This window comes from Oryx dammah, unplaced genomic scaffold (genome assembly GCF_014754425.2).
Source record: "Oryx dammah isolate SB20612 unplaced genomic scaffold, SCBI_Odam_1.1 HiC_scaffold_27, whole genome shotgun sequence".
Taxonomy (NCBI): Eukaryota; Metazoa; Chordata; class Mammalia; order Artiodactyla; family Bovidae; genus Oryx; species Oryx dammah.
In genome coordinates this window covers 114,383,179-114,390,357 of record NW_024070211.1, presented here as the reverse complement: position 1 = coordinate 114,390,357, position 7,179 = coordinate 114,383,179, and the positions used below count along the sequence as shown (strand labels likewise).

Here is a 7,179-nt window from a genome sequence, read left to right as displayed (position 1 = left end):
AAAATATTTCATTCTATTTTGTGGCTGAGTAGTATTTCATTGTTTATATATACCATATCTTCTTTATCCATTTGTCTGTTGATGGACACTTAGGTTGCTTCTATATCTTGGCTATTGTAATTAATGCTGCTATGAACATTGGGGTGCATGTATCTTTTGGAATTCGTGTTTTTGTTTCTTTCAGATATATACCCAGGAGTGGAATTACTGGGTCATATGATAGTTCTGTTTTTAGTTTTTAGAGGAACCTCCATACTGATTTCCACAGTAGCTGCACCAGTCTACATTCCCACCAACAGTGTAGTTGCCAACATTTGTATAACAATTTTTTTCTGTTTCATACTTGATAAACATTTACATTGTTTCTGATTCTTTGTCATGTCAATACTGCATTGAATAGTCTTACATGTGACTCCTTATACACATCAGCAAATTTTCTTTACAGTATACACTAGACTGGAAATTGCTGTGTGATAGAGTATACTCAACTTTAACCACATTGGATATTGCCAAATTCTATCCAAAGGGACTGGACAATTTATACTCCCAGAACTCATGAATAAATAAGTGTGCCTACACACACATGCACACACACATGCACACACAGCATCTACTCTTTTATCAGTTATATATATTGCAAATATCTTCTAGTCTGCAGCTTCTCAGTGTAACTTCAGTTAACCTACTTGATCAATCTCTTCCTATGGTTTGTGCATTTTATTTAACAAATCTTTATCCCATTTTATATAGATATTTTCCATATTTAATAGTAAAAGTTTAAATGTTTCCCTTTTCTCTTCTGAAATGCATTTTCACATATGATATGATATAAGAAATCTACATTTTTACCTCTTTATCCATTTGTGCAAGCATCATTTTAAAAAAGTTGATGTCACTGAGATCTCATGCTATCTCTAGAACTGCTCAATGCCCATATGTCTATTTTGGGACTTTGCGGTCTCTTTCATGGGTCTACTTGTCTTGCAACCAAGAGCCCAATGTCTTCATTACTGTAACTTTACAAGAAGCTTTGATATCTTCTAGGATGAATTCTCACTTCCTGTTTTCTTCAAATGTACCTTGACGATTTTTGATTCTTTATCTTTCATGCAAGCTTTAGGATCAGCTTATCCCCTTCCAGCCACTCTCTTTCCTCAACCTGCGGTTTACCCACTGAAAATGAGTCCACTAGTATGCCATTGCTGCAGTGCCTTTCCTGGAGTCTTACTACTCAGTAGCGAGTTCAATCAGCTAAATCTTAGAGAGATGCCAATCTTATTTCACTCAAACTTCTCTTTATTAAAATGTCTTCTTGAAACCGTGGCTAATCGCTAGTCAAAATCCATTTAACCTGCCTTCACTTACCAAGGTTGTTTTCATTGTCAATACAAAAGAGTTGCATGCCCTCCAAATGGCACAGAGCCTAAACAAAAAGATGTTTGCCCAAGTTGTTTTCCAAGAACTTTGAGTCAGCTGTGCCCGGTTCCTGCTGAGTTGATTAAGACTGGATAGGACAATGGACCATGCAACTGGGCGTGCACAAGTGTCCACTCAGTAACCTTTTGACATCAGAGGGGTGAAAACTCCACCCTCAGCTCATGCTAAGAACATGCAGAGGCTTATAGCTCAGTTACACCCGTGCAGTGATGACTACTGCACCTTTATCCAATCACCTTTCCCTGCACTCCCATGCCCCCCACGCCCGAGACTGCCCTGCTTCTTTATAGTCATCCTATAAAACCCCAGCCCCTTGCCCTCAGGGACGCAGCTCTGAAGCTTGTTCTGTCTCCACTCTTTGCGGCAGCCTTTGGTGTCTCAGCATTTTGACTTACTGAGCAACAGGCAAACCAAACCTGGCTCAGTGCCTAAAGCTAAGTTTCTCTGCTGAGTTTATGATTAACTTCTCTTTCCAAAACTTTATTCTCTTTCTTGTCTCACGTCTCTTCCTCTCAAGATTAAGGAGAATTTTAGAATAGTGAGGAGTGAGATGTAGGGAGGGAATAGGGTTCAAAAACAAGCAGGGCTCTGTGGGGGTGCTCCTGGGTAGTAGAAAAACCTTCCTGTGATTCCTGTCCCTTGTTTGCAGGAAAACAGGCGTCTGGCTCCTTGACTGTCCTTGGGTTCCAAAGGGTAGATTCAAACATTCCTGACTAGGGAAGTGAGGGAATGTAGAAATAAAGGAAATATAGTCAAGAAAGAAGAGTGCAGAGATAAAGCAGAGTCCTGGTTCCTGAAAATTGCCAAGGAGTAATGTCTGGACCAAAAATACTATGCAAGGGAACAACAAGTTCCAAGAGAAAGGCAGTTTGATTGCCAGTTTCATTAAAATAGGATACTTACAGCTGATTCACGTTGTTGTACCTCAGAAACCAACACAACATTATAAAGCAATTATTTTCCAATTAAAAATAAATTTTAACAACGTAAAATGTTCTCTAGGTTTTCAGGGTGAACAAACTTATGCCTGTAGAGCCTTTAGCTACAAGGCACCAAGGTTGTCGTCCAGGATGGCGCTTGTAAGAACTTCGGTCTTTCTGACTTTTCGTTGGCCTTGCTGTTTACTTTGGGGACATATATCGCTTGGACTATTGCGGACAGGAGACTCGTTCCATGTGTCCCCTAATCTCTTGAATGTGGCGGAATACCTCTGGACGCTGAAACCCATGGTGGGAGGAACCCAGTCAACTGAAAGATTAAGGAGAAATAAGAGGGAAATCAGGCTCGCAATGCAGGAAGGGGGAGGGTTCTTGACTCTTAAAGTGATTCTGGAACTCCTGGTTTTTTCTTGGGTAGGGCCCTGGGGGAAGAGCTGGGCCAGCTCAAGGCCAGGGCCACGGCACCTTAGCTGAGGGATCTTGTGCCTGGGGTTCACAGCTGCAAGAAAAATGGGTCCTATCAGACCGGTGCCGGGCAAGTTTGAGCGCCTGTTAATCTTTCCAGGCAAAGGGGCCAAGACTAGGCGAGTCGGATGGGGGCAGGGCAGAGAGGGCGACAAGCCGAAATGGACTCCTGTGTATAAAGCTGTACAAGTCCTGTTGTTTACTCACTTCAGCGCCCTAGCAGGATGTTTCTCTGTCAACATTAGCACCAAACACTTGAGCACAAATAAAAACTGGCTTTATGGAAAGTGTTTAAATAAGGGCTAAAATGGATTCCTAGAAATCCAACTATCCAGGCCCAGGTGGAAGCTTGTCTGGGAAGTGGGGTCTGCATGCCAGGGACTCCTAGATTATCAAAAAATATCCAAACACTCTTATTTAACATTTAAATAAGTAAGAGGACCAATAAAGACTTCTCTTGCTTAAAAGTACCAGCATTTTATAACTGTAAAAGGCTCCACCATAGTCTATATGAAGCCCCGATTGCACATGAAACGTCCAGTTAAGCTTGGGGTTTGGCCCACACTGTAATCTCACTACAGTACAGGCTACATATTATGGAATTCGGCTTTCAGAATTTCAGACTAATTAGAGAGGCACCCAGTAGCACTATTCGGGTTCTGTCAGCATTTCCACTATAAAACCCCCTTTTCTGGGGTTTATAACTTGGCCAATAAAAGATAGCCCCAGGCTGGAATGTGCCATGCAAAAAGGTTCAGCACAGGAACGAGATTTTTTTTTTTTTAAACTAAATTTCATTAAAAATCAGTTCTTGTAAGAAAAGAGCAGTAAAAATATGCCGCTTTCATTATTTCTGATGTTTTCTGCTCCTTTGTTTAAAAATAAAAAGGAGAAAAAATAAATGTACTTTCCAGGCTGCAAGTAAGTCCAGGGTTTTGTGTATTTTAATGAAAATATTTGAGTTATTGGGACTTAGGAAAAACAATTGCTTGTCACACACCAGTTTTGTTTCCGTGTGGGTCTAGGATTTAGTGGGGTTCAAATCGATTTGGAAATACTATACAGTGCTTTCAATCATAGGGGCATTAATAATGGTTTTTCATGATTAGCGCATGTTAACCATCATATTGTGGAATAAAATCCTAAACATTAGCAGGGCCTATTGAGAGGGAAGCTTTTCGACAATACCAGTGTTTTCAAATTATCCATTAATGCTTACAAATGGCCATTTCATTTGCTACATCTTTGCAAGAGGAAATAGGAAATGCACAAACTTCATGTACTTAACTACAGCACACCCCATATACAAATAAAATTAAATATCTCCTTGAGTTTTATGTTTTAACCTTTCTAATATACTGTTGTCTCATTTGTAGGCATTTTATCTTAAAAGGTTAAAAGAGCATGAGTAGTTGAATTTAGCCAAAAAACAAAAGAAAGTAAAACTACAGGGAAATCAATAGGTCTAGAGCAGCAGCTCTTTGTGCCTGCTGTTTTAGGTGCTTTATATATGTGTTTTCTATAAAATTTCACAGCAATCCCATGAAAATAAGGCTCCAGGAGGTTTAGCCAGAGTCACAAAGTTAAATGGCAAAGCAGATATTCAAATGCAGTGTGTCAGACCTCAGATCCTTCTCTGCTTGCTGTAATTTATGGTGTAGTCAATTCTTTCCCCTCCGTCACTCACTGGACTACAGAAAGTTTGCTTCATACTTTTCTCTGTTTCTACCCACAATAACTCTCAAATTAGCCTGGCTTGTTGTTGGAAGAACTTTCTAATCCTAAAAAAAATGGTGAGAATGGAGCTTAATATCCAAAACATTCAATTCCCAGTATGCCCAAACCTCATGGCAACCCTAACAGTATGACGTATCAGAAAGGTTCTACCAGAGAAAGGCAAGGGGCCCATTCCAAAAGAACTGTCTAGACAGATTTACACAATTGAGAATTAAATGCAAGTTTCTGGATCCTCTTCAGAAGAGGTTCATCCCCAAAACCACATGAGTGTTTTTACAGAGAGCAGAAACAGGTCTCCGTTTCCTGAGGTGCACTGCACCTGCGCTGTCTGTTTAACCTCAGAGGCTCTGTCCTGAGATTAATTCATCCTTCTTTACAATCTGCCACTAAGCTATGCCTATCTATTACACAATCTGTATCTGCTTCTTTGGAGACCAATGCACTGTGAGAACTCCTTCTGTCTGTTCCTACTGCATATACTGGGAAGAATGGGAAGGAACTGGGAAGCCAGTAAACTGGCACTAAGCGCTTCTGGGAAGAGACTGTGGGGCAGGACCAAGAGATCCAAGAGGCTCCTCTCTTGCCACTAACCTTTTCCATTTCAACATACACCATTCTTCTATCCCGGCCACAGTCCTCACCACAGGGATGGTATTTATGCCATCCACACTTAAATGAAAGAAGAGGCACCTCTATTAGCAACATCATTGCCTCTATTTAAATTAAAGCCTTAAGGGAAAAACCACATGCTTTTAATGGCCTTTAATTGGTTAAAGAGAACAGTAAGTTCCCTCCCAGAAGCTTGGGAACAGAGCTCCTTTCCTTCCGGATTTGTTTCTTGGTTAACCAGTCTAGGGAACAAAAGAGTTGTAAAATATTTGTTAGGCTGCAAAGCTTAACAAAGAAATGTTAAACAACACTGATGATGATATCGATTTATTTCTCTTGGTTCCTGCTTGCTCTCTGCTGCTGACTCAGATGGACTGTCCTTGGCTTGTGGTGTTGGATGCATAAAGTCCAGGAGCAAGGGGTCCCACTGATCACAGGCTGCAGAATCACTTCTCCCTAAATATTCCCAGGCAGGATCTCCCTGCATTTCCTGCCTCGTTGGTTACTCAGACTCACTGAGAAGCTTTATACGTACATGCACACACGTCTGTTGATCAGGAAAACCCAACTTACCAAAACTCAGACCTAGAGGACAAAAAACATCTAGTGATTTATCTGTGTTAAAAAGGTTTTCCTCTGTTTAGTAAAAAGAATCATAGCAGGATTTCTTTAAATGTGTGTTTCAAATGATACCATTATATAGCCACCACTTCAACAACATGTCTATAATGTAAAACAAGGAAATGAAGTCTAAATATAGATGTTACATCTCTTTAATTGATTACAGTTTTTCTGAAACATATTCCATCTTATGTTCTTGAAGGAGAAAAATAAAATTATAAAGTTTGAAAGCTGAATTTCTTTAACATTCTTGAAAATTACCTGCAATATCTAATAGTGCTTTTTACACAATGAGTGTTCAGGAAGAATGACAAGGCTTGCATCCTGTGGCTCAGTGTCCATTAGGGTTATAAATTACTTGAGTAACACTGATTGTTTTTTGCTGCCAGTACTCATGATTTGTGTTTGACTTTTCTATTTTAAATGTATTCCTTTGCATATTTTTAGAGTTTCCAACAGTGGGCATAGGATCAAGGGCAGAGACCTTCCTTGTCTTGTTTTTCATTGTTTCTTCTATACCTGGCTTAATGAGGAATACACAGTAGACAATAAACATCTATTAAGTGAATAATTGAAAGGGTCTGCCTTTACTAAAGCAGTATTACTTTTATGTATATTCTGTGGCAGTGCTTTGAAACTCTTTTCCCCGAAAAAACAATGAGTCACAGAGAACTGACTGGGGATTCTTAAAAAATAAATGAGTTTATAGGGACATGATTAATTCCTGCCTACTGCATAGCTATCAGATCTTATATTGTTTGCATTTCAGGAAGAAGACCCTTGTAAAAGAGCTCTCCAGGTTCAGAAAGTTTTTAAAAAGCATAGTTAGATCAAGTTAATACTGAGTGCTAATTTACCTTATTCTGAATGATTAAATGTTATCATAAATTAAGTGCCAACCAAAGAACAATTTTACACAACCAGGTTAAGAGGAAGTTAAATCCTCTTGCTCCCTATTTTGATTCTCACTATTTTGATTTGTACCCTGTATCAATTTCCAGCACTGCTACCCCAATACCTGTGACTCCTAGAAAACTAACTTCCACTGCTTTCACCCACTCACTCTCCTTTCCCCACAACTTTGAAACTTCCAATCAAGAACACAGGCTAACTATGTAAAGTCAAGGCCACCCTATGGAGTGCAAGCTCCTAGTTAGAGGAGAAAAATAAATGTCATTAGACTCCCAAAGCATGTGGTCTCATATCTAACAGAAGTCATTTATGTTTTCAGATCACTCTTTTCATCCACAAGTCATTGGGCCACAGTCTATATTAGCCACTTTCTTCTGTGGCTGTCAGTGTTACTTCTCTCTCTTATGTAAATAAGTAGTTAAACAATGGAAAATATCTGGAATTTTGCTTTAGAGCAGAG

General features: G+C 39.6%; 1 pseudogene; it reads right to left on the bottom strand.

The window, feature by feature from the left end:
- Window positions 1–2,479: 2,479 nt before the first annotated feature.
- Window positions 2,480–7,179, bottom strand: part of LOC120854159 — a 44,016-nt pseudogene continuing 39,316 nt past the window's right edge.